Here is a 12,061-nt window from a genome sequence, read left to right as displayed (position 1 = left end):
TCTTTTCTTGCCCTCCTACTTCTTTTATCTTTATCTCTTCTTTTCTTCCTTTCTCTCTTATTTTAAACCCATGTCTTCCAACTGCCACCAGTTGCTCTCACTGGCCATTATTTTTGCTAGATTGATCCCTCTGGCAGCAATAGAACACTTGCATTTTCTAATTATAAAGCTCCACCTAGTGGTCTAGTGGTCTAGAATTGACTTAATTCTAACACTCATCATTATAAAATGAAGTCTTCAGCAAGTCCTATTGCCTAAGTAGTAAATAATGGGTGCCATCAGTCCCTATTTTATTTTTGAAATACTCCCTTTTTCAAAATACTCCTATTTTGAAAAACTCCCTTTATCTAGAAGGTACCAGATAATAAAACTGGAAACCCTGAAAGTTAACTAAGACTGAGATACATCAGTGACTTTCAGTTCCTCTGTTGTGACAGATTGGTCTTCTAATGGCATCAGATACACTGAACCCCGGTCTTTTCATATCCACAACCAAGTTGTCCGAAATTACCAATGTTGATACTCTACAAAGATGCACTGTCATATTTACTTTATTTCTTACCCTAAAACAGATAAATTATGTTACTTCAATTCTGGAAGAATTAGCAAAGGTACAATCCACTGAGATATTTTATTTAAATTATACTTTAAACACTATAAAATACAAACCTAATTATATTTTCCTCTATCTGTGATAAATGTTTTCCAAACTTATCTGATCATAATTTACAAGATGTTCAGTGACATTGTCCTACTCTTCCAGAATCAGTGACAAGGGCCTGCAGATTAGCCTAAGAGGCAGTAAATGCCTAATTTGAGAGAAAGCACCAAAAATTATGTCCAGATAGCTCCCTGTGAGGTTTGCTAAGAGGTAACAAAACTGGCAGGTGCATTCAATCAACCCTCCAAGGACAGAACTAAGGCAAGGCAGGGGAGAACCTGGAAGTGTGGCTTCTTGGGAGCTGGATCATTAATAAATGGGCACTTCAAGAAAATGGTGGTACAGATTGGGAGGTGAAGATATCTGAAAGAAGGAGAAAGTGTCAGCATGGTCCTAAGTTGGCTGCTGGCTGAGCTGCAGGACCTATAAGCACCTACACATAGAGATACATGTAGTTAAACTGTCTGGAGGTTTCTGGAAGAGAGCTAGCTAGATTAGTTCATGCCCAAAGTCAAAACCCCAAAAGACGACAGTAGAATATGCAACTTGCCTGCTAACCAAAAAACTGGAGCTCTTGGCAGGCACATAAGAGGGTCTCATCAATTCCAATGTTCCCAAGTGCGGAAGCATAAAGTAAAAGAAAGATGGGGAAGAAGGTGCCCCAGAGTGTGGCTCAGTTGGTTAGGCATCCAACTCTTGTTTCAGCTCAGGTCATGATCTTAGGTCATGGGATCAAGCCCTGCATCAGGCTCCCAGCTCACCCAGGAGTCTGCTTGAGATTCCCTCTTGCTCACATGTTCTCTCTCTTTCTCTCTAAAATGAATGAGTAAAATCTTGGAAGGAAGGAAGGAAGGAGAGGCAAGGCCATCAGCATCTGGCAAAACTAGAAGATTTAGAACACTACTCTCTGCCAACCACTTTGAAGACCTCTAATTCCCCTTTTCCCATACTCTGTTGCCAACATAGAGGGTGTGGATCTTGAGAAGGGAGAATGAACACTATCTCTGAGCTAGACCACAAGCAGCCTGAGTCACAGCTCTAGCCTGCACTGAGAGACTATACTTCCCAAAGTTTTATGCTGACCTAGACTATTTTAATAACAATAAAATATATATCCATATATACATACATACACACACCTATACACACACACACACACACACACACACACACGCACACACACACACACTTGGAAGTTGTGAAATGTGCTCCTGAAGTCTCACATAGAAAAGAAAATTTGGGAAACAATACTTGCTTAAGTCCTAATAAACTGAACTTACTCAATAAATTGGTTATAATAAGAATTACCACAGCACTTTTTAAAAACACAGACTCCCAGCCCTCCTCTGGACTCAGATTTTCCAGGTCTAGGGTGAAGTTTAGGAATTTATTTTTGTTTGTTTGATACTCAACACTTGTGTGATACTTAGGATCATACAAATCTGAGACACCGTGTTCTAGGAGGAATCACTTAAACTCCTACATGTAGGACACCTATTCTGTGAGAGAGCTCTCACACTTTCTTAGTCCTTCCTCTTACTCTATGCTACAATCAGAAATGTTTGCTGTTTCCACAAGTAGTACTACAACTCCATGTCTGTTCTTAATACCTTCTTTTCTTGAGATGAACTTTTCTCCATATTCATGTGGCTAAATATCATCTAGAGCACTTTAAACCTTCTGCTTTACTACATTTACTTATTTATATGTCAAATTCCTTTTTTGGGGACTAAGAATTGTTAGAGGGCTAGAGTGACATCCTAACTTCTCCTGTATTCCCAGGACATAGCACAGAGCCTAACATTTGGCAGATGCCAATGTTTGTTGAGTGAATTAATTAATGCACCCAGGAGGTTAGACACCATGTATTATAGGAGCTCAGCTACCATAAAAATCTTACACAATACTAAAACTTTAAAGTAATAATCTTCATTTAGATATTATCTTTTTCTCCCACTGCAGTTTTTCCTTAATATACTCACTTATCTATTAGCTGACCAAATGAAAAAGCAGATGACACATAAACATGGTTCTATATTTATAGGAGAGAAATACTAATGTGACACAAAACTGCCATATTTTATGTTAGAGCCAAAACATACAAAAGAAAAATTGCAGGCCTAGATCAAATAGATTTATAATTAATTAGGCCATCTTCTTTAAACAATAAAATTTGAATTTGCTTTTAATCAATCCCCAACTACAAAATAACTGCAAAGCAAAGAATCCCACAAGAAAAAAAATCGTTGGGATAACATTACTTTACTGGCATAAGTCAGTGGGATATACGTCATCTTGGGAAGGTAAAAGAAATTATTATATTAAAAATTCAGTTGCTTCCATGTCTAAAATTAATAACTGAAAGTATTTTTCTTCACACTACTACATAGCCGTGTTAAAAACAAGATATTCTTATAAACACAACAGAACCATACATATAAAATAAAAACAGAAAAATGCTGATAAATGTATATATGAACTTTAAATTCTTTCAACTCATAATAAACAATGGTTTCCCCACCCCCCATCCTCTGCAAAAGGAAAAGGAGAAACAGAAGAAGCTTTGTCTTCTAGAGTATCACATGGACTATTCTTTGGCCAACCCAACAGTCAGCCCTAAGCTCTTGGTTTGCCAGTTCAATTACAGACACTTGAGGAGCTAAATACTAGAAGTTTAAGCTTTCATTCTAACTATGAGTGGTCTAGGAGTAGAGTAACAAACTTTATAAACCTTCACAGAATACTGTAATTGCCTGTTTGCTTGTGTGGACTCCCTACTACAGTGTAAGCTCCCTTAAGAAGAGCATTCTCTAAATCTCTGAAAGAACTACAAAACACTTTCAGAATAGTCAACATGTCATGTGTCAGTTCAGTTGGTTTCTTAGAGCCATCTTCCCTGGATCTTACCTCCCTCTGCCCCCCCCCCCAAAATCCGTACCGACTATCTTTAAACCAGCTATCAGCTGTCATCCTGGACAATCTTTGACCATCATCCCAGGAATTTATTTATCTCTCTGCAGCATTGTATCTCTGTTTTTCTTGGATTTCTTGTCTTCTTTTTCCCTTCATATGTCTTTCAAGTCTTCCCTCTCTTTTTGATCCTTCAATTACTTCCTAAGAAAAGATGTATAGGAGATAAATTTTTTGAGACCTTGCATGTTGGAAGATATCTTTACTCTATCCTCATAATTAGTGTATGTTGGTGGTATAGTGGTGAGCATAGCTGCCTTCTAGCCTCATAATTGTTTGGACAGAGAAATACATGTCTGTGGTAATATTCCCTCAGAGCTTTGAAGGCATTACTCCACTGTTTACTAGCTTCCAGTGTTAGTTTTGAAAAGTCTGACACTATGCTATTCCCTAATCCTTTCTTTCTGACTGGTTTTTACTCTCTGAAATGTCCTAGTAACTCCTCCCACCCCCTTCATAGTGCTGATGACTTTTAATCTATAAATTCATGTCCATAATTTCTGGAAAATTTTCTTGTAGCATTTCACAGATAATTTCCTCCCTCCCATTTTCTTTAGTCTGTCTCTCTGAATGCCCTATTAGGAAAAAGTTAGACATCCTACATGGATTTGCTATTATTATTAACATATCTCTGATATATTTGCCTCTCTTTGAATTTTATTTTCTGGGAGATTTCCTCGATCTCCCAGATTTTTTAAGTTCTTCTGTTATATTCTATGATCTCCTTTTCTCTGAACATCCCTTTTGCAACCTGTTACTCTTGTTTCATGTAACAATATATTCTCTAACTCACTAACTCTCTAATTACGTCAGGTACTGTGCTAAATGACATTTACCATCTCAAATTCGATATATTTAGGACTGAACTCCTATCTTCCCCCTAAAACATGCTCTACCCACAGTCTTCCTCTTGTCAGTTAATAACAATTCCATATATCCAGTTCCTCGGATCAAAAGTATAGGCTCCTCTTTTTGTTTCAAACAAAAAACATATCCCAAACCATCAGAAAATCCTGTTGGCTGAACTTCCAGAATGTATAAGGAATTCAACCATTCCTTATCATCTTCAGTGCTACCATACTAATTAAGCCACAATCACCTCTCACCTGGGCTACTATGAAAGCCTCCAAACAGTTTTCTCTGCCTTCATCCTTAGCCCACCCTTCCCCCAGTCTGTTCTCAAGATGGCAACCAGAAGCAGCCTTTTAAAACCTAAGTCAAAACTTCCCTCAAATGTCACTTCTCAGTGATGCCAACCCTGAAAACCCTAATTCTGCACCTGCTCTCTTCCCTAATCCATCTCTCCCAGCCCCCTGCTCTACTTGTTCTTTTCTAATAGCAATTACTATTTTTAACATACAATGTCTGGCTATCGCTTCTAGAACAATAAGCTGAACAAAGGAAGAGATCATCATTGTTTTGTTCACTGATGTTTCCCCAACACATAGAAAAGTGACTAATAACAAATATCTGTTGAATGAACAAATGAGTAACTTTGATATATAAGAATAGTGAGGCCTACAGAGATTAACTTGTCTAAGAAGACATAGCCAAAGGGGCACCTGGGTGGCTCAGGGGGTTAAGCCTCTGCCTTCGGCTCAGGTCATGATCCTAGGATCCTGGGATCGAGCCCCGAATCGGGCTCTCTGCTTAGCGGGGAGCCTGCTTCCTCTTCTCTCTCTGCCTGCCTCTGCCTACTTGTGATCTTTGTCTGTGAAATAAATAAATAAAATCTTAAAAAAAAAAAAAAAGACATAGTCAAAACATGAAAAACCTGGTTAGAACCCATGTTGGCCTGTTACCAAAGTCTACATGTTTAAATTAGATTGCCCCTTGACATGTTCGTGATTAAAATGAGGTAAATCCTCCACAGACTTCCAAGTTTGGAGGGTTTTTTTCTTATATTTCTAACAAAGGGAAAAATACATTCCTATGTATAAATTCAGAGGGAAAATGTTTCTGCAAATGTGTCAGGCTGAAGAATGTGATGGCATTTAACTCAATACAAAGGCCAGCAGAGTAAGCTAGACTGGAAATTTCTTTGAGTCCTTCAACTACCTGGATGAGAACAAGGTTGCCAGAGAAACTTCTAAGAATCACTGACCCCCTGGTAGGTAGGATATGTATTCCTCCCACTTTTACTTAGCAAGGCATGCCTTTGAGATACACAGTATATTTATTTTTTCCAGTATTTTCCAATCTTTCTTCTAAAGACTTAAACACATGCTATTATGTATTTTAATTGTACTATTGAAAAGTTTTTGGCTACTTCCTCTATTCCTATTCAGATGTCTAAATTACATATTCTCCTTAAATAAGGGCTAGGGAGGAAAAACCTTCAGGCTCCAAAAGGAAATATTACTTTTTTGCATTGGCAAGCTTAGAAAGTAAGGATAGAGAATCTATATGTTGTAACTTAGACAATACTAACAAAGAGAAACAAACTCCTGTGGTACAAATATATAATTTGATAAATATTTTATGTGTTATGTAAGAATGACACATTTTACCCCCTAAAGTCAAGAGGAAAGTTGGGGCAAGGCCTTTTATGTGTTTTTGGCAGTAGGTCTGGTAGGCAGGCCCTAAACTGCAGGAAAATAGGACCCTTATGCTTATTTTCCTTCACACTGCTTGCCTGATGTCATTTCCCTCCAGCAAGGATGACGGAAGCCAATAAAACTAGAGGAATCAGTTCTGGAAAAAATAGTAAGCTACTACTAACGTAGGAAAAAAAGCAAGTAGTAGTAAGGAGTCTATTCAAAGAATTTATACAGGCCATTTTCTTTCTCCAAAGTATGACAATTTTTTCATTCACTATTTAACTCAAATTTATCCAATAAACCTTACCCAGATATTGCAGCAAATAGTTACGGCTTTTTCCTGACTGGCACCTAATCCATACTTCTTCTAATAAATAAACCCTATTTCTTTTGGAAAACCCCGGATTCTTAGACCATGAGTTTGGGAAGGGTTACATCCCCAACAACAGGGGCAGAGTGTGCCATCCACGGCCAGCAGAGGCACCAAATCCCCCCCAGCCATAGAGGGCATATGACCAGGCAAGTCTCACCAAAATGAACCCCAACAACTTGCACAGGAGCTACAAAGAGGAGACAAAATGGGTTGAAAGCTATTTTGCCAAAAGCAGACCCTGAGAATGAGGGAAATACTGAAGAAAGCAGAAAAGAAAGATTAAGAGAAAGAAGACTGAATCCTGATGAAATCATTTGAGTTTTCTGGATTAAATCTCACTTGAACTTATACTACTTCCAGACTAGTAAGAAGGAACAAGTTTGTGTGTGTGTACACACTTTAATATGAGGCATTCACCAGTAATTCTTTTTTTTTTTTTAAGATTTTATTTATTTATTTGACAGAGATCACAAGTAGGCAGAGAGAGAAAGGGGGAAGCAGGCTCCCCACTGAAAAGAGAGCCCAATGTGGGGCTCGATCCCAAGACCCTGAGATCATGACCTGAGCTGAAGGTAGAGGCTTTAACCCACTGAGCCACCCAGGTGCCCCACCAGTAATTCTAATGTAAGGCATTCAAGAAACACTTACTATTGTCGTAGGAAGCAGTGCAAATTATACTTGATTTCTGGAAAAACTAGAATTGCATAAATGAGACAAAGACCAATTTTCAGGGTTCAAACAATGTAAGCAAGTATTTTATTCACTCAGGCTGTTAGCAAAGTCCAGGAAGACAGTAGAGGCGGAGTTGGTACAGTACTTCTAGAATTATTTCTACTAGCTTACTCTGCAAACGTTCAGTTTTAGATAAACCAAGTGAATAATGAAATGTGGTATAATTAAGAAGAGCATCCTCTTCCCCACTGAACAGTTTTTATTATTCCCAAAGTCTTTTCCTTTCTTACTTGTTTCCTACATCTGTCCCTTTCAACTCCATTTTCTTGCTCTACTTAGACACCATGATCTTGCCAGCACCAAGTTAGAAATGACTCTCCCAGTCTTACTATATCAAAATTAAAGTGTCATTCACTAATTTGATCAAAAACAATATACACCTTGGTCCTAAAGCCAACATCTTAGTTAACAAAGAAACACTAGGGATGTACCCACTCAATTAGATGCAAGGTAAGGATACCCACTTTCTCCACTACTATTCAACACTGAACTGAAAGTATTAGCCAGTGAAATAGGCAAGAGCCTTATGAATTGGAAAAGAAAATGAGCTCTATTTTCAGGTGACATAATAGGGTTACATCGAAAACCCTTGAGAATCATAATAAAAACTAACTGAAAACAATAAAAGAATTCAATGACATAGGAAGTTATAAAATTAAAACAGAAAACAATAGCCTTCATATGCAAGCATATTAAACAGTTAAAGGTTAAAGAGAAAGAACAAATTCTACTAAATATAATAAATAAGATAGGATTCTTAGGAATTAATTAACAAAAAAATGTGCAAAACTTATATGAAGGAAACTTTAAGACACTCTTGAAAGGTACAAAAGTGGACCTGAACAGATGAAAAGATATCTGGGATTCTTTGCTAGGATGATTCAACATCATAAAATTACTGGTTCACCTTGAATTAACTTAGAAGTTTAAATCAATTTAATAAAAATACCAATAACCTTTTTGGGGAGAACTGGACAGCTTGATACTAAAATTCATATGGAAAAATAAACATGCAAAAATATCCAGGAAAGCACTGAAAAAGAAAAGCTATGAGAGGGAACTACCCTACTGAACATTAGAACATAGTAAAAACCTCTATAATTAAGACATGTAGTATTAGCACATGAATAGACAGACCATTAAGTAGAAATAGTCCAAAGCTGGACCCAAATGCATATAAAACTTAGTAAAAATACAGGTGGCATCTCAAATCACTGGAGCAAAGATGGATTTTTTTTTTAAGATTTATTTATTTATTTTAGAGAGACAGAGAGAGCAAGTGGGGGAACAGGAGAGGGAGAGAATCATCAAGCAGACTCCCCACTGAGCACAGAGCCCCACACAGGGCTCAATCCCACATCCCATGAGATCATGACCTGAGCTGAACCCAAGAGTAAGACATTCAACCTACTGAGCCACCCAAGTGCCCCAAAGATGGATTTTTAAAATAAGTAAAAAATGGTGATGGGACAACTATTTAGCCATTTGGAAAAACATAAAACTAGATCTATACATTAAATCATACACACAAATAAATCCCAAAAGGATCTGAGATCAAAATGTGAAATATGAAACTAGAGTTGATTTTGTCATTCACAGCAGTTATTTTCTACAAAGTCCCCCCAAACACTAAATTAGCAAATACTGAATACTTACTCCTAGGGGAAATACAGGATTAGGTTCCCGAAGCCTCTGCTCGTAATATTTTCATCAATTGACCAATATATAACTTGTTTTACGTGTGCTGCTGTTTAAAGACATCTTATTTAACATATATTGTTGATTAACACTGAACTCGCTGCCAGCAGCACTGGGTAACTCATGCCTAAATGAAGCTTATCTCTTCACTCTGTGGGGCCCATCACAACCTCCTCGTGCTTAGGAACACCAGAGAGCAGAGCACAGGGCCCGTTTTAAACAGCAAAATTACCAACAAAAAGCACAGAAATATGAAAACAACTCTTGTTTACAGTATACGAGCTGAGAGAAAAAGGCAGAGCATCACATTATTCAACCTCAGTGGGGATCGTGAGGGCTGGATGAGTCCCATTTTTCACCACTCTGCATGTATCTGCAAATGACTGTGACAGCACCAAGACTATTAATTAGGGAGTTACAAATAAATTTTAGTGAAGAGCCAAACTCACAAATACAGAATCCACAAACAAGATGAATTATATGTGCATAGTCAAAGAAAACATGAGTGGTTTCCTCTTTAACCTCAGTAAGAGGAAAGGCTTTCTAACTATAACTCACATTCCAGATTTACTTAGAAGAAAATGTAGATATATTTGACTAATAAAAAATTTATGTATGGCAAAAAAAAATTACAAAATTCAAAAGAAAATAACAGAGAAAATATGTATAAAATACATCACAGATAAATGGCTAATACTACTAATGAATTTTTAAACTTAAAAATTAAAGGAAAGAAAACCAATAACTCAGAAAGAAAAATATGGGGCTCCTGGGTGGTTCAGTGGCTTGGGCCTCTGCCTTCGGCTCAGGTCATGATCTCAGGGTCCTGGGATCGAGTCCCGCATCAGGATCTCTGCTTGGCAGGGAGCCTGCTTCCTCCTCTCTCTCTGCCTGCCTCTCTGCCTACTTGTGATCTCTCTCTCTATCAAATAAATAAGTAAAATCTTTTTTAAAAAATTTTTAAAAAATAAAAATGTTTAAAAATTCACAATTTACACAGAAAGATATAAAAATAGCCTTTACACATAACAAAAGATATTCACTCTCACTCACAATAAGAGAAATTCACTAAGATACAATTTCTTAGCCATCAGATCAGCAAAATTAACAAGTACAATAACACACTATGTTGGCACTCTTATACATTGCTAGTGGGAATGCAAATTGGCACAAATGTTGTGGAAAATTTGGCAATTAGTAACAAAACTACATGTGAGTTTACCTTTTGACTGAGCAATCCCACTTCTAGAAATTTACCATGACGATATACTTTCAGCAATACTGACATACATATGCATGAGGCCAATTGTTACAGCATTGCTTACAACTGCCCCATACTAGAAAATAACCTAAGTGTCCACATAGAGGAAAATGGTTGAATAATGAAATAAACTATAGTGTAACCCACAACACAAGAGACTTTGACACAGCTATAAAAAAGAATGAGAAAGATGTCTATTGACTGATGGATTCATTTGCAGGTTCCACGTGTAAATGAATCATGTACACAACATTTCCAGAGTAAGTAATCCACAGAGATAGATCACAAATTTATTATCTAACACATAATAAATTGCCAGACAATAGGAGGAGGGGGAAGTAGAGAATGACTGCTAATGGGTACGGAGTTTCTTTTTGGGGTGATGAAAATGTCCTAGATTTAGACAGTGGTGATGGTTGCAAAAGGGTAACTATTATTGCTTGTTAATTATACCTCAATAAAAGTCTTTTTTTAAAAAAAGATTATATTATGCTGCCTTATGTATAAGAAATGAAGGGAAATAGCATCTGCATGTGTATGCTTTTGTACAAAAAGAAACACCAGAAACAAAGGAGTTTGGTTATCTACTGGAGGTAGATAGAACAGAATGGAATGATGAGCAGGTAGAAACGGGATAGAGGAATGGGGGTCGGGGGAAGGAGTGACTTTTCTTTCAGTATATCTTTTTGTATACTTTTAACTCTTAGAGCTATGGTAAAAATATATCTATAAATAAAACCAATTAGGATAGGAAAGGAATTCTAAAATGACATACTAACAGTACTATATTTCAAATGTATAACATGGTCACACTGGGGTAGGAGTGGGGGTTAGGGAAGAAACCAAACTAACTTTTGAGCACAGTATTTGAATTATATTCCCTCAGACTAAAGATTTTTTTTAATTCCAGATGAATTATGAATTCTAAATAGTAGGAGGTTTTCCCCCAGAGGTTTAGGTCAGGATTTCTAAAACTACTTTCCGTGTACTGTATGATTTAGTAAATAAGTAAATATACTATGAACAATGTGACATATACTATGAACATTGGAGAAGAGAATTACAAATATGGAATGGGTAAGAAGAGAATGAATCCTGTGGTGCTGGATTAGAATAGTATCAGTATGAATTCATGATTTTATATAGATAGAAACAGAAACAGGTAAAGCTATAGACATAAATGGAAAAATAGATACATACGTATATGTACACATACACAAACACATATTTTTCCCCCTGGATCTGTCTGCTATGAGGACCTAGAATTGGTGAACACACCATATCCCTACATTTTGGGTAAAAGGTCTATTTTGGCCCATAAGGACTATTTCTACAGGTAGGATTAGGAAAGCACAAGATGAGTATAAAACACGGTTTTATGTTAGAAAGTAAAAAAGTGCCCAAAAAATGATGAGCATACGTCAAAAGAACATTGAAGCCAGCTTGAAAGGGTTCCCATTGGCCTAATCTGGGATAATTTCAGGAACAAAATAAATAATGATAGTAATGGTTTTCAGCTCACTGAGTAAAAAAATATCCCTAAGTTCAAACTTTAAAAATAAATATATATATAAATAAATGGGGAAAAAGGAAACTTATTCCTTATACTAGAAATCTAATTAATAAGTGCAGATAAAGTGATAGTATTAGAAAATCATCATTTGCCAACCATCATAGTAATAACTGATTCAGGCAAGAAGCCTCAGTAAGTGCTAAAACTACAGTGAAAGTTTGAAGAGTAACAGGATATATACCAAGTCTCAAAGTAGCTCTTCACAAGATACTTCTTAATTTCAAAAAGGAAAACAGTAATTCGACAGTGGAAA

The 12,061-nt window shown here is 36.8% G+C and overlaps 1 protein-coding gene across 7 annotated transcripts in view; it reads right to left on the bottom strand.

Moving 5' to 3' along the window:
• Positions 1–12,061, bottom strand: part of RAD51B (RAD51 paralog B) — a 680,659-nt gene that overhangs the window by 598,047 nt on the left and 70,551 nt on the right. The window lies entirely within an intron of this gene.

This window comes from Lutra lutra, chromosome 7 (genome assembly GCF_902655055.1).
Source record: "Lutra lutra chromosome 7, mLutLut1.2, whole genome shotgun sequence".
Classification (NCBI taxonomy): Eukaryota; Metazoa; Chordata; class Mammalia; order Carnivora; family Mustelidae; genus Lutra; species Lutra lutra.
The sequence above is the reverse complement of the archived record's forward strand: the minus strand, read 5'-3'. Positions and strand labels throughout refer to the sequence as shown.